The 16,547-nt window shown below is 47.4% G+C and overlaps 1 protein-coding gene across 1 annotated transcript in view; it reads right to left on the bottom strand.

The window, feature by feature from the left end:
- Positions 1-605: 605 nt before the first annotated feature.
- Positions 606-16,547, bottom strand: part of SOBP (sine oculis binding protein homolog) — a 159,163-nt gene continuing 143,221 nt past the window's right edge. The window contains exon 7 of the mRNA XM_081093834.1: positions 606-1,866. The gene's annotated coding sequence lies outside the window, so the exon portion shown is untranslated. The remainder of the gene's footprint in view (positions 1,867-16,547) is intronic.

The following is a 16,547-nucleotide window of genomic DNA, read 5'->3' as shown; positions in this document are numbered from 1 at the left end:
GTCAGGGAGAGAGGAGAATGTTGGGGACCCCGCAGGGAGATGCGCACCCCGAGGAAGGGCTGCTGCCTCCTGCGTGGGCGAGGCTGGTGTTGGGGTTGGTGGGCTGTTTTAAATGTGTTGCTGGAAGTTTTCCTTTTGTTCACTTTTATAAATCTCTTCCCGGGCTTGCGAGCTTCCCCTCCCTCCCCCCCGGCCCCCCAGTTTCATTTTTAAAAAGCGAGCTCGCTCGCCAGGTGTGTCCCCCAAGCTCTCACAGCTCTAATAAATAAGGAGCACCTGTAAAACAGTAGCTTGACGTGTGAAGTGACTCTGTACAAAGGAGAATATAGAAATACAGTATGTACACCGCACCCACGGGCCCTGGTGCCTCCAGGCCTGCGTGACCCCGGCTCGGCCTCGCCACCCACCCGCCCGGCACCCCTCCTGCGGCCGGCTCAGCAGCCTCGTAGGCAGGGGCACCTGGGCCCCTCCAGAGGGAACAATTGCTTTATTTGAGTTAGTAAACAGATACACTGAATCACAAGGTGATTTGATTTTTTTTCTTTTTCTTTTTTTTTTTTTTTAGTTTTCTTTTTTTGGGATTTTTTTTCTTTTTTTTTTTTTTTCTGAACTCATCAGAATGGGATACTCCACGACTGTCTCACCGACTCAGTGCCAGTACACATGCTCTAGAGGACTTCTGACTCGCAGCTACAACGGTACAAGTGCACACAAGAAAACCTACCCTGTTATCCTCCACCCACCGACTGAGGATCCAATTGCACATTTCTCTTAACCATGACAGGAGAAAGCAAACAGTGAAACAGAACCATGGGCGATCTTTCTCACTTTCCCTCTTGTTTTCATTGGTTTGTCCATACCATTCCAATTATCATGAAAGGGCTCTGCGTATAGAGAGATTGCTTCACTGGCTTCCTGGATCACCGAAAACCATCAGGGTTGAAATTTCATCCAGGTCTTTCGTGACGCCCAGCAAATATTCCCCCCTCGGATTATTTTACACCTGGAGGGCATTTTGGTCTTCAGTTCAACACTCTTGCTCTGTTCCCAAATGGGGCGCTATTTAGGGGAATTTAAAGAGAAAGCTGAGAAGAATAAACATTTACCGAGTTCTCTTGGCATTCGGTCTCTGAAAAACCACAGTATAAACTATTCATGCTGCTTCTTACATCTGTCAAATCGAAAATTAAAAGCCATAAAAGTGTAACACTGAAAATATGGCATTAGAAAGGATAAAGGTGGCCTTTGTAAAAATAACAAGAAAAGTGTATCAGCCAATAAAATATTCTAGCTCTTCATTTAAAAGTGCATCCTGGGCAGGACAGAGATGAGTCTGAAGTGCCGGGACTCCAGGGCGATCCCTCTCCGCCGTCGAAACGGGAACAGCGTAGGTCCGAAACCGTACAATGCAAATCACAATTCTTCGTGTAGCAGCAAAACCACAGCAGTTTTTTTAAAAAGTATAAAAAAAGATGTTTTCAAATCGGTATCGTCTTCCAGCCCCACCCTCTGCGCCTTGAGGATGGAGCGGGGAGCCTACCTACATTGGTCCTTGTGGCTTGTTGGCGTTTTGTTGTTTTAAAACCGAGGGCGAAATCCCTAAGTTCCTCTGGGGAGAAGCAGAGACGGTGGCAGCAGGAAGGCTGGGCCCGCTGGCTGGGTCCGAGGAGAGCCGGCTTCTCTAGGCTGGAGGCCACCGAGGGAGGCTGCTTCCTCCGACAGAGATGCTTAACGACGGGAAGCCGCTTTATTTGCTTGAGTTTTAGCCAGAGGGGGTGGTGAACTGAGCAGCTGGTGCCATTGGATGTCGCGCCATGGCTTGCTCTGCGCCCTCTCTCCACGCAAGGTGCCCCTGAGCCAGTGCTCCTGGAAAAGAGGAGAAGGGGCGTCAGAACCCACGGGACCAGCCATCCCTCCCCCCACGCTCAGAGAAGCACCCCCTCCAGCCTCCGGGCAGGCCCACCATGAGGCCCCGGAATGAAGGCAGCATGGTGGGATCTCGACATGACTTTCATTCACGTATCTGCGCAGGGCCAGCGCTGCCAGCTTTGTGTGAGGAAACGAAACTCGAGTCGCTTTTTGGAATACCACAATGAGCGTGGCGCGCCACGCCCTTGCCCAAGGACATAACAGCATCCTTTGCTACCTGCCCGGCCACTTCCACCGTCCATATCACAGCATCCACTGGCAGGAGGTCTTTCGAATTGCCAAGGTCACCTCAAAGTCAGGCAAGGTCATCATGGGACCCTGGAGCTGCAGACCTCGCCCCTGTATTCCATGCAAAAGCCCTGGTGTTTGCCGCAGAGGAGGAAAGCCAAGAGAGTCCCTTCTTAGCACATGAAACATTACTGTGCACAGACTCCCCCTCAGAGGGTTCTCACAGAGGCAACTGAGCTGGAAGCAATGCCCCCTCTGTGGGTCTTGCCTGGCAAAGGTGAGCCATTCATCTCTCTCCACATCAAACCACACGGAGCTCGGAACTGGAAGGCTGTCCACCAGCCAGGTCCTGGGATCCCAAGGCAGAGCATCTGAACAGCATTGTTCACCAGGAAAGTCCATTTCTGGGGAATGCCCACCCCAACTTTCACCACAAGCATTAGGCTCTGCCTCACCGTCCCTACTGGCTTATTTCACTTGCCATACGGCCCTTGGTTTAAAATATGACTTCCTAAGGACACCCAGTCACTCCCAACAAGCAGCCACATAGAAATCTGCCAACTCATCTAGGAAGTCCCTGAGGGCTGGGGCTGTATCGATTTTTCTCACATCTCTGTACCCAGCCCCCAGTTCAGCTCAACACACATTTGTCAAATGAATGACGGTCAAACAGCTCTCACGCAATGCCCCAAAACAGTATCCTTTTTTCCTGCCAGTGAGTGAGGGTGTCAGAAATGTGCATGGGTAACATTTGGCTGACGTGCGGTGGTGGCAGAGGACTCGTAAACATCGTTACAACTGCTGAGATTATTCCTAGAACAAAGAACAAATCATATCAGAGAGGTGATAGAATTTAGAACTTGAAGCGACCCCAGAGATAATATACTACAATTTCCTCATTTTACGGACAAAGAGTTGGAGGCCACAGAGAGACCCGGAAACTTGCTCAGAGTGTCTGCAGCACGAATTCAGCACAAGTGTGAGGACGGCCAAGTGCCCAGTGGGAGGACTAAGCACAGGTCTGTGCTGTGAACCCTGCTCGCCGAATCCGGGCTTTAATGGTACCGATAACACCGATCAACCAAAAACAAGGCTTGGAAATCTGAATGTGCATGACAGGAAATGCCTGAGTTCCCCAAATCACATTAAATCACCAGATCTGTGTGCACTTAATATGTATATTAAGTAACCAAAGTGAAAATGCAAAACACCACAAGTATGCACTGGGGTGGAATTACAGGGCATGGAAACCTTTCCATTTGGCATGGTCAGACTGGGAAATGTGGTGTTTATTTCTGAATAAAGAGCTCACTTTGATTTCTTCCTTTCCTTTCTTCCTTCCTCCCTTCTTTCCTTCCTTCTTTCCTTCCTTCCTTCCTTCCTCCCTTCCTTCATCCTCTCCTTCCTTCCTCCTCCCCTTCTTTCCTTCCTTCCTTCCTTCCTTCCTTCCTTCCTTCCTTCCTTCCTCCTCTCCTTCCTTCCTCCTCTCCTTCTTTCCTTCCTTCCTTCCTTCCTCCCTTCCTTCATCCTCTCCTTCCTTCCTCCTCCCCTTCTTTCCTTCCTTCCTTCCTTCCTTCCTTCCTTCCTTCCTTCCTTCCTCCTCTCCTTCCTTCCTCCTCTCCTTCTTTCCTTCCTTCCTTCCTTCCTTCCTCCTCTCCTTCCTTCCTTCCTTCCTTCCTTCCTCCTCTCCTTCCTTCCTTCCTTCCTTCCTTCCTCCTCTCCTTCCTTCCTTCCTTCCTTCCTTCCTCCTCTCCTTCCTTCCTTCCTTCCTCCTCTCCTTCCTTCCTCCTCTCCTTCTTTCCTTCCTTCCTTCCTTCTTTCCTCCTCTCCTTCCTTCCTTCCTTCCTTCCTTCCTTCCTTCCTTCCTCCCTTCTTTCCTTCCTCCTCTCCTTCCTTCCTCCTCTCCTTCCTTCCTCCTCTCCTTCCTTCCTCCTCTCCTTCTTTCCTTCCTTCCTCCCTCCCTCCCTCCCTCCCTCCTCCTTCCTTCCTTTTTTGAAAGAACGAGACAACAGCAAGAAGGGGCATAAAAACAAGAACACCAAAAGCCACCATCAAACAAGAGGCCACAGAGGGTTGGGCAGGAGCCTCGGGAAGGACAGCAGCCAGATGCACACGTGGCTTCTCCCGGGACAGCTGCCTCTCACTGGGGCACAGGCTGACACTCGCTGTGGGAGAGGGGCACTGGCCCCGCCTCTGGGCTGGGGACAGGAGTGATCAAACCTTAGAGTCCCAGGGAGCCTCCGGATCCTGCCTTTAAAAAGGAAAAGGGGACACAAATGCTTGCCACTCCCTCCCATGCCTGGGACGCACCGCCATTTCTAGTTGCTTGGGAACACTGCAACTGCTTCTTCAAGGAGGTGGCTTTCCCCCTTTGATGTAGTCATGACCCCAAAAGAGGATCCCTTCTCAAATAAGTTTCTGTTCAAACCCCCTTTGGCCAAGGGCCACCGCGGACAGCACCGCCGCTTGGGGAACATCTCAAGGCTGCTGTAAGGGACCGGAAGACGGATTATAGTGAGAGCCATTCTGGAGCCTTCACTACAGCATTTGCCATCCCAAACACTATAATAAGCCCTATTATTCTCGCTATCTATTATTGTCTGGCAAATAATATGTGTTTTTCCCGAAGTTCTAAAGGGTGCAGCTGCACCACACTCTTTTTCGCAGCCCTGCTCCTGCAGCCCCGAAAGCCCGCGCCGAGCTCGTTGTAAGAGCCGGCAAAGCGGACGATCTGCTGTTCCTTCCCTCTCGCCACATATTTGCCGTGTCTGGGACACACACAGGCCAGGTGGCAGCGCGAGTACCTGCTGCTGAGAGCATTTCGGGGGGGTGGGGGGGGGGACTGGTCCTGAAGCCATCCTCATTCACTCTTCGGGCTCCTGGTCAGAGGGGTGTGTGTGTCAGTGACGGAGGAATGGGCTCCGGAACCAATGGAAATGAAGAACCACGCTGGGCTCCCCCTTCCTGGTGGTTACTGGTAGGCAGCTCAAGAGTGGGGAGGAAGCAAGCCTGGAGTTTCAGAAAGTGACCATGTCAGGAAGTTCCAGAGCCTGAGGCGGTTCCAGTTTTGCCCTCACCAAGTCCAAGGATCTTACGGAAGACCCGTCTTGTCTAAATTTCTTGATTGGAGCAAAGGGGGAAGCCACACAATAAGTGAGACACAGACTCAATTACAGTCTGGTGTGACCCCTAGCTAGCCGTGGGACCCTAGCCCTGCTCCTTACCCTCCCAAGCCTTGATCCCTTCTCTGAAATGGGTGCCTGAGTGAGTTTTCTATTCCATCTCCCACCTCTCATATTCTCCGATCGTGGGATGTTTGTACCAAAGCCAGTACCAGCTACGGAGGATTATAAACTTGAGCAGCTGGATATTAATCTGTTATCAGTGTGTAAGGAAGACTATTCATTTCTGGACCCCGAAGTCCAAAGTTTCAGGAAGAGTCTCTACTGACCACCCCCCACACACACACTCACTCACACACACACACACACACACACACACACACTCACACACACTCACCTCTGGAAGAGATTTTTGGAGTGTCCCTCAATGTAAGAGGTTCTGTGGAAGTGGCTATATTTGTGCATTACATTTGGGTTCTCCTCTGCTTTGGGGGTTTGTCTGAAGGCAGGACAACCCAGGGCCCTGTTACATGGACTGTCACACACACACCTTCTATCCCACATACCATGTCTGTGCTGCGTATGAAGACCAGCTCCACACGGCATGGCTGCCAGTAGGCAGGTATGACCAGGTGCCTTCAGAGCTCCAGGCCACGCTGCCCCTTTGGCCAGAGGAGTGAAGTGTCCTCACAGAATCTTCGCTGCACATCAAATGCACCGGGAGAGGCCCTGTCCGCCTGGGCCTCCGAGGAAACCCCTGCCGAGAATGTGACTGACTTACTCATCCTCCTTTATCACACACCAGTCTTCGGAGAATTATCGAGAATGCAGTTGTGCCTGAGTACTAATAAATTCTTTCCATTGATACTGTCAAAATATGGCCATTCTTTCCTTTTCTTCTTTGGCCTTTACAGCCTAAGACTTAAGCTGGTTGCATTTACAAGGAAAATTTATGATTTTCAAGCAACCACGCACCAAAATAAACGTGTGTCCAGAGAAAAACGCCCGTCTTATTCTACATCCCCGCACCCCGTTGCTCAGTGGTGCTGGAGCCCACCTCCCCAGGAAGCCCGCTTTGATTAATCGAATCCATTTTCCAAACTTTTGTTCATCTTTCCTTCCAAAAAAAAAACCTTTGTAATTAGCCTAATCAAAATCCGGTATGTCTGTCCTGTCTTACCTGTTTAAAAGACAAGCTCCACGTGTTTGTCATATTTATTCCCAGGGGCCCCAAGCCCTGTGGCACCACCTCTAGGATGTGCAAGGAATGCCTGTTGCCAAGCTGGCTTGCCTTTGCCCAATTACCCAGGCCCTACCAGGGACGCCACTCACTCAGGCACGGCGACCCATCACTTATCACAGTTAAATACAGCCATTAACTGCTGGCTTCGGCCACCCTGTTTATCTGGGACAATAACGAGTCCCTGAGGACTGGACCGCTCTCAGGTAGCGGCAGCTATTCTGGGACACTCACAAGCTCGATGAACAGAGCCACCTGCACCAGCTGATAAGCCCGGGTGTGATGCCAGATGGTGGTCTCCCAACCAGGCCCACTCCAGAAAGAGCTATGGCTTGGCAAGGTTTTCCCAAAAAAGGGTTCTCTCTCTCTCTCTCTCTCTCCATCAACCATTGCTTCCCAAAGTGTTTCGAAATGGCTTTTACCAAAATGGAAGCATTTCCAGTAATGAAATGAGTGGCATCTCTTTTCTTACAGTTCAGTAATTGATGAAAGTCATTAAAAAATCCCTTCTCCTACCAGTGTGATTGTTATGGGAAATAACCCGAGGGGAGGGAGGGGTGGGGGCCCAGGGTCAGCTGCCGCTTAGCTCAGAGCTGGCTCTGATCTGAATCACACCTTCCTCGCCCCTGTGCTGCTCATGTCAGGCTGCTGACAAGCTAAGGCTCATGTACATTTTTAAAAAATTAAAACACAGGCCTTGCTTTAAAAGAATACTTTTTTTCTTTAGCAATATCCCTTATTTTATTCTTTAATCAATAAAACTCACAACCATATAAGACCCCCTACTGGGATAACTCCATCTTTAATTCTTCGTTTTATAAATTAAAACTTTGGTTTTCTTTGCTTAGCTGGTTGTAGGAGTGAAATGGGCAGAGAAGTCTGTTTAGTCTTACAAGTCATCGCTGCTATTTCTTGCTGACCTCTAAGCGTTCCTGCTGGACAAAGAATCCTGGGCCATGGAACCCCCTCTGTGCACTCACAGAGGACCTACACCCTGGACAATGGATCGACTGATTCTCTTTACCGCCCACAAATCCTTTCTGGAACCAGGGAGTTTAAGCAAACCAAGTGGCCCTGTCACTGGCCCTTTCCTGAAAGCAGGGAGGGATTTATGGCTAACAGTGTACATTTTTACAAAGGCACCGGAGCAGGTGGCTACCTCCATTCACAAGAGGAAAATAAAATAAAGAAGAATTACATGATGTAGTTCATGTTCTGCACGCATTTTTGAAGAAGAGCCTAGAGCCCTATGCGCCTGGCTTTCAGGACCAAGCGCTTCCTGTAATGGTTTGGAAATGCGGCAATGTTGTCCGAGAAAGGAGACAAATTGTATTGAACACCTACTCTATGTCAAATACTGTGCTAGGCACTTTTATATCCGATTTCACTTGGAAACAAGTCTATCTTACATACTTATTTCACCTATTTCATTGAAACAACGTTATTGAGGTATTGATTATTATCTCCATTTCACAGACGAGGAAACTTTCCCAGGAAGGATAAGGAAATTACTTGCTCAAGGTCACTGCCAGGAAGGGGCAAAGCTGGATTGGAGTCTAGCTCCCACAGTCCATGTTCCCCTCCAGGGGGCGCTGTCCTGATTTCCCTTTCCTCCCTCCCTTTCACCCTGACAAGCCAGGTCAGAATTTCAGAGCTGTAAGGGCCACTAGGCATATACAGTCCAAGTCCTTGCTTTGTGAAAAAGAATTCTGAGTATTTAATAAGAAAAAAAAAATTATTGTGTTTTCATTCAAGTCCCATCAATACACAAACTAGCTGATGCCGGATCATGTGCCTTCCAAAACTTCTGCCTTGGACAAGAAAAGTAGATGTTCATTGTGTTAAGACTGAGTTTGTTATTTCTCTCTCTATATTTTCTGAGCACAGGCATTCTAAGTTAAAAAAAAAAAGAATACAGAAAAAGGCAGCTTTATATGGCAAGTTGCTATGGTCTATGGATCAATAATAGATTTAAAAATTTTAGGTGAGGTCTGAAAGAGTGGTCTTTCTGACACTTCATTTATCCTTTGCAACCAGCCCATTAGCAGAGAGAGAGGGGCAACTACACTATAAAAAATAAGAGCGAGCATACTGATTCCCCGCTGCACCCCCTCCCCACACCCACCTCCACACAGCCAAGGAGACAGAGTGCGGTTAATAATTGCTTCTCTGCAACCCATCAACCCCAGATGTTCAGGTACAACCTATTTCCTCTCTGAAATCAGTTGCCCGCTGGGAGGAAGCGATGCCATGGGTGGCAAAAATATGACTCTGGTCCTTGGCACGGGGTGTGTAACTCAAGCAGCTTCGCTGGTATCCTGTGTCCCACTCAGAGGAAAGGCAGATGAGGACTCAGGTTCTAATCCAGGCTGCACCACTCTGTGACCTTGAGCATTTGCTCTGTCCCAGTAGCTGCTTGTAAAAGTGAACCAGACATCTTATGAGAATTTGAGGCTTCCCGAACCTCCAAGGCTGATAGCATGGAAGTGTTTTGTTACCTACCATTACACATCTGAGGGAAGAAGTTCTGAGCTGCAGGGGCCACCATGGCAATTCTTAGTAAGTACCTACTACATGCCAGGGCACGTAAACTTCTGTTGTTTACATTGGAGCCTGATAACTCTATGAAGTAGAAGTTATTAGCTTCATTTTGTGTGTGTGTGTCTATATAAGACATCCTCAGTGGTTTTGCATGGAGATTCTGGAGCCAGGCTGCCAAATTCCAGTGCTACCATTTACTAGCCAATGACAACAGGTAGGAGACAGCTTCTCTGTGCCTCCGTTTCTTCATCTGTAAAATGGGTTTAACAATGGTATCCTCATAGGGTTATTGTGGGCATTCAACATTTGGAACACTGCCTACACATAGAAAGTGCTCAATAAGTATTAGCTGTTACAATGATTAATGAGGAAATGCAGGCACAGAGATTATAAAACTTGTCCACATGTTCTCCGCTGGTTTTCAAACCCCAGCAGGCATTGCAGCCCTTCCTGTAGGATAGTTACTACCAATTCTAGGCCACCTGTGATGGGCCACGCTCTACGTGTTTTCTTACCCGTCCCTCACAGCACTGGTATTAGGATCTAGAGACTAATGCTCAGTGAGACTGAATCGCTTCCTTCTTCACCTGGAAACGGCTCTGCCGCTCGGCTGGGATGTGACCCCAGGCTAGTCCCCTCTGAGGCAGACGTTCTTACCCACGAAACCACAGGGATGCCTCCCTCTCTGCTGGGAGCCCGCTGTCGCCACCTGTGGCAGCTTCAGGTCTACAGCCTGGGACGTTAAGAAAGATAAAGGGCATATCCAAAAGTTACCAAATTTCCATAAAAGTGCCTGCCGGCCTGGGGAGGATCTGATTCAGACTCAGTGACAATGTCTGAAGGTGTCTGCGGTAGAGCAAGCCAGCCAAGCCCCATGGCTGCTCTTCAGTCCAAGGACAGAGCTCTGGGCATCACTGTGGCCACTGTCCAGTCTCCGTGTTCATCGTCAGGGAAGTCCTCTAGGCGACGAGGAGAGCTGCCACTTGCCTGTGCGGGCCGCACCACAGCCCACGTCTCGGCCTCCCTCCCCTGCTGGCCTATGGCTCAGAGCAGCTGGCCCATCAGAAGGGCGGAGCCCCTGCTTTCGTGGCAAGGGGGGCCCAGCCAGCCTCCCTCTTGCCTGGACTGCAGCACACTCTTGGATTGTGAGGTTTCCTTCCACCGTGTGCTGGAAAGCCTCCTACGTCCTACTCTGGGCACCAAGAAGGGGTTTCTTCCCCCCACTGCACTGCCACCATGGCTTTACATACCTAAAACATAGATGGGGCAGCCACCGCCCCCACACTGGAGGGAGAACAGTCCACAGTGTTTAGAATCCCCCGCTGATAATCAGCCTGTCATCAGGATGCAACCTCAGTGATGCCAGTCTTCCTCCTGCTTCCTCTCAGAGTCTGAACAGCCGCTAAAGTAATGGTCCTCAAACACAGATTTCATCCTGTCACTCCTGGCTGAGGTCATGGCGATGTTGCCTAAGGCACAGAATACAAATTCCACAACCTCCTGCTCCTCCACCCCGCTGCTCTCCTCTAGCCTCCTGCCTCTCTCCCTCTGCAGCTCACGCCCTTGGCCCCAGCCACGTTGGTAAAACGGACAGTCCTCCCTAGCGTGACTCACTCTTCTCTGCACCCATGGCTCTTGACAGCCCATTGCATCCTTATCCCTCCACTCCTGCCCGCCAGGCCACGTCCCTCCCCAGTTTTAGGACTAATTCCAAATCGCCTGCTTTATGCAACCTGCATGAAGTCAGTGTCCAATACAGTTAGTTAAAACTGGATATGTTTCACCCTGGCTGTGTGACTTGGTTGGGGGTTCAATTCCCAGATAGGGCACATGCTTAGGTTGTGGGTTCAATCCCTGGTTGGGACACGTACAGGAGGCAACCAATCGATGTTTCTCTCTCACATTGATCTTTCTCTCCCTTTCCCTTCCTCTTTTTCTAGAAATCAATGAAAGCATATCCTCTGTTGAGGACTAAAAAAAAGAAATTAAAAAAAAAGAATATGTTTCACCCTCTCAGGAAATAAATGAAGACTATCTCTGAACCATAAATAAGTAAAAAGAACTGCCTCCTTGTGTTTGGATATAAAAAGGAGTTTGTTCAAAGTTTTGTGGACCATAATATGTGAATTAAGTATAAATAAAGAACTCTAAATGTAGGATTTTAAAAAAACCTTATTATTCCTGTGCACAAGAAACACACACAGATGAGACAGAACAAGTTGGTCAATGATCAGACAGTGAGGGGCACTGTTAAAATCAGAACTAGAATCCTGAACCAATGGCCCCTCATCTTCATTTTAAAAGCCATAATGTTTTTTCACAAAATTTTTCATAGTTTTCCAATTAGCATTTGGGATTCATGTTGCTCAAACTTTGGTGGATAGAAAAATAGATATTAAGTCCCATATGTCTGATGCCATCCTATTAAATGGGAGGAATTGAGGGACCTGGATGTCTTTTTGGTTTGGCAAATTGTGGGACTATTCTTTCAAACATTTGGGGTTTGTCTAAAACCAGAACTTATTTTGCCAAGCATGTTGGTCTTAATTTTTAAACCCATGTGTATTTTCTTTTAAATATATTTTCATTGGTTTCAGATAAACCCATGTGTATTTTAAAAGACAGTCAATCAATATGTTTCTGACTCATTTACACTTAACTCTTGAAAATTCTGTTTGATAAGAGCTATTAGATGCCCAAGCAAGTTTATGAGCCTTTGTAAGCCATCTTTCCCCCCATTCTTATGAGAAAGTTGTATTTTGCCAGCCATAAGAGTGTGAGCCCCAGAGGCATGTGGTCAGTTTGAAATTTATAACCTCCTAAGCTTAAATGGATTCTAAGTTTGGGAAAAAATTTTTTTCCTCTCCTCTTTTTCATAGTAAGTGCATAAGTAGGGAGCTGTGATAAAGACAGGACCCTATGTCCTGGTTTCCAAAAATGGCTGAAGTGAGTGGTGAAGACGTCAATCTAACCACCAATAAATTGTCCCTAAGACATTGGGGAGGAACAATATGACACATGGACACAGGTTCAGATCCAACATGCTAATGGAACATTTTACTAATTACTGTCCGGGTAAGAAAAAGAAGTGGGAGTCAACAGGATTCATGTTGGACATTTTACCTTTAGAGGACTAGAGAACTTTTTTTTTTTTTTTTAGTTACAAACAACCAATCCTGTTTATGACTTTTCATACATTTTTAAAAATAAGCTGAATCGACTAACAACGACAATTGAATTAAAACCAGAAAAGCAGGAAGAAGGTGCGTGCCTGCTGCAGTGGCCTCACCCTGTAGCTTCTATATATAGTGATGCTCAGATCCCATTCAATTAGAGTATTCTGGTGGGGGGAGCGCTTTTGGATAAAGGACTTAAATATGGCTTATAAATATTTAAAGAATAAGCATCTAACAAATCATAATGACAAAGTTTTACATTTGACCACATGTGCTCCAAATATCTTGAAATTACTCTAAATATGGGTTTAAAATATCAAAAGGGCTTGTTGATGGGATGCAGAACTTTACGGAGCAACTTAAACCTGATCACTCTTGCTCCCACAACACCCAATCTGCACAATTTCTAAAGTGTGCGTGTGTAGGTTTCTTTGGAAGGAGATCATGTTACAGTCTGAATTTCTAAGACGAGAGTCGAAGAATGAAATATAGGGTTTCCCCTTCTCTCACCAAATGCAGCTTAGCCACTTCGCTCCTAGATAATTTGTTATTGTAGGTTGGCTCAAATTTAAGACAGTAACATTTTAGAAACACTTGGAGAACGAAGCCAGCTGCAAGGAGGATATCATTACAAACTGAGACACATGTTGTATGGGAATTACCATTCATTTTCAATACCAGGAACATGTCTGGGGAAGAAAGCCATGCAAATGAGGGATATACTTTTTAATTGCGGTTTTTGGACGTTAGGTCAATGTTTCATATCAAACGAGTCCGTGAAGTATGTTTTTCCCTTTTGTGCTTTAAGTGTTATCAGTCCTATTCTTACTTCCCTTTTTACCCAAAACAAAACACAGCTTGCTAGCGAAGGAAGACAACAAGCCAGAGGTTCAGGGGGAGAAATGATGAGACAATTAGCGGGGGCAGCCAAATATCTGGATGGGGTAAGGCTGGGGAGCATGGGGCAGCTTTGATTAGTCACAGTCCTGACCCCGTGGCTCATGGAAAGGCAGCCCTGCTCGCGTAGTCCCGCCTCCCTATCCCGAGGTGTGCATTTGGGCAACATGGTAGAATTGCATAAGCATGTTGTTGCTTAAGGCCATAGCCCTCGGTCCTAGGAGCACAGAGTTAAGAGATCGCAGAGGCAACTTGACTGGTTTCCAATATAAGAATGTGTAGTACACTCGGGAGCTATTAGAAAGCAGGAAAGATTAATTCCAAGTTTCTGTTGCTATTGCTTTTGCTCCATTTTCACTAGAATCTTTTCAGTGACCCTTAAAATAATTTGTGTGTGTGTGTGTGTTTTCCCCTCCTTGTTGATGGCCTCACATTTTCAATCCTGGTCCCACCCTACTTTTTTTCCCTCAAGCAGAAGGCTGTGGAAATTCACCAATCTGGAGAACTCTATGTGGTTAGTTTTTAGAGCTGGCATCCGAGATGGCACTTACTCCTTCTCCTTGATGCCAGCCGGTACGCTGTTTAACTTTCAAAGCTAGTGTATTTGTTTCTCTGAAATGGATTCCTTTGATGCTTTTGAGGCATTAAAAAGAAGTTTACACATGCGGAGTACATTGCCTTAACACGCGTCCACACCGTAAGTGCTATGCATTTACAATGGCAACTGAAAAAATACAAAACAGCCTGCCCGTGACAGGGTGAATGAAAAGGGAATGCCCAGCCTCTGCCCCGCTGGCACCATCTCTTTGACAAGAGAGTCTGGCAAAGGCCGTGATGGGGGTGGAGGTACGTGTTCCACAACATGAGGTAAGTGTTCCATGCTGTGGTGTATTTTGGTCTTCAAACACCTCTGCCCCTCCGCAAGGCTTGTCTGCGTGAAGGTAGGTGTAAGTGACTGAACCATGATGCCCAGGCAGCCGCTCAGGCCGGCGAGGGAGTGATTCATTGGAAACCAGACAGGGAGCTTATTTCCAAAGCCTTTCTGGGCAATGGCTTGTTAGTAGGCAGTTGAGTGTTTCCCCCATTCCAAGCACACTCTCTGCAGGTGAGGAGGCACGCTAGGAGCTGGGGAGGGTGGGGAGCCCCAGACGTGGCCACGTCAATGCCCTGTTTGTCAGACTCTGGCCACTCCACGCCCTTGGCCTCAACAGCAGAGTGGAAGGTTTTCCCCTGAAGGGCAACGTCTCCCTGGACGGTATGAACTTGGAAAGTCCGAGTGTGGCGGAGTATCTCGCTTCCCTTTTCTTCTTTCACCACAGGCACTCACAGGGCCGGGTAACGGAGAAAAGTCTATAACCTTTTGCATTTTGCCTCTAAGGCCATCTTAGGGAGGCCAGTGCTATATTATGTAACCTCCTCAGTGATTCTGCAATATTAGGTCCACAACAAAAATTGCTAAAAATGAATTCTAAATCTTAAAGAGAACTTACAATTAATTCAGCTTCCTTATCGTAACAAGAAAAACTCCAATTCCGATATTGCTTGGTGGCAACAGAAGATAATCCTTCAGAGATGTAAGGCATACTTTTTCATACTGAAGTCAAACTCTACAGACCTCTCCTCCCAAGAAAATGCCTCTGTGCCCAGGCACGTAAAACATTCTACATAAATCTACAAGGAACTGCTGAAGGCCACCCGCAGACTAGTCCCTGGAGCCAGGAGACCAGCTTCAGGGAGCGGCCACATGGGTCAGAAGTCTGGAGATCAGGGCCAGGACTAGCGCTGCCCGTGCACGACCCTGGGAGTGAGGTTCTCTTTAAAATCTGTGCACTAACCACCTCCTTCCCTTACCTCAGTCCCAAGCCCACTGCAGATGGAGGGGTATGGCTACATCTGAAAGGAAGAAATACCCGGTCACGTAAGTCATTTCCTACTCCATCAAAATCACACTGGGTTAATAGCCAAAAGCCAGATACTTGCACATTACAAGCCCTCCTTCAATCCCTCCTCCTAAGGGGACCCAGCAGCACTGAACAAGATTGTCTAAGGCCCACCTTGACACTGCTTATTTCAGAAATCTCTCCTCTCTGAGCCTGAAGTGACCACAGCAAGCACTCTCCCAGGTCCTCGCCACTCGTGTGTGCACGCTGCAGACCTGGCTCTGAATGACCTACACCCAGAGGTGGGAGCACCTGCATCCTGACAGGTGCCAGAACTTCAACGCTAAGGTTCATGTCAGTAATTAACATTTCCAACAATCAGCTACTGGAGCACTGAAAATCTCAAGCCTGGCATAGGATTCGCACATCCCATTGGCACCGCTTTTCTCTCCTCACTCTGTTTTTCTTCTTCTTGCTTTAAAAGTAGGCACCCATAGTAATACTTCAAATGTACGAACTTGACTTCCCAGGAAGCCTACTACTCTCTCAAACTTCTCAGCTGGAGAAACTAAATTGGCAAGAGTTACATGTCACCTCTACCTTTTTGGCTTTCCTGATGAGGTGAGCCCCCTGACCCCCTCCTGAAATAGCCCTTTCTAGGACTGTGGCTCAATGACCAGATGAATAATTAAACTCTAAAATCCAAGAGGCGAAAAAATGACAGCTGCCTCCTCCAGCTCCTAAGGAAGACTAAAGTGGAGGGGAGCCCTGCTGCTGAGGTGGGGGAGGGGGGCGGGGGGTGGCGCAGGCACCAGGAACTGGGGCCGAGGAAGGTAGTCTCAGATTTTCTTTCTGGCTTTAGGAAGCCATAAGAAACCTAGGAGCCGCAAAAGTGGGAAGTGGTATGGACTTGCTGCTCCTCAGGAATGGAAAAAGTGAGGGTGAAAGGGTTATTCACAGTACACATTTTTTCCATTGATTACTTAAAGAGACTATGTCATTTCCCTGGAAAATCGAGGAGGGGGGATATTTTCTTTTGAATATCTTCAAACATTTGCAAATGGTTACTCTAAACTCCCCAATGTACCATAAACAAGTGTAAACTGCAGAAATTCAGAAAATGTGCAAATACAAACAGTTATCCCCAAGCTCTAAGGCAAAGACACAGAAGGGTGTATTCCATTTATAAATGGAATTCTTTGTGGATAGAACAGTTTGGGAAATGTTTATACATTGTTTTCCTTATTATTTGGGGGGATATTTTTTTCCAGCTTACAGAAGCTGCAGAACTAGTATTTGGAGTCTTAAAAGTTGAAGATTAAAGTTTACAACCTTTTAAAATCTTCAACTAAACTTCATTAGTTCTGCATCTGGGGAAAAATCTGCCCATTAAGATAATATGTAATCATACCAACAAACAAGGAGGCATAGAGTCAGGTAACCAGGAACAGGATAACTTCAAAATGGGAAAAAAGACACTATAATTTGACAAGAACTAGCACATATGATTACCTCCTTGAAGACAACTGTGGCT

The sequence above is a fragment of the Myotis nattereri genome (genome assembly GCF_964212035.1).
Source record: "Myotis nattereri genome assembly, chromosome: 6".
NCBI classification, from domain to species: Eukaryota; Metazoa; Chordata; class Mammalia; order Chiroptera; family Vespertilionidae; genus Myotis; species Myotis nattereri.
The sequence above is the reverse complement of the archived record's forward strand: the minus strand, read 5'-3'. Positions and strand labels throughout refer to the sequence as shown.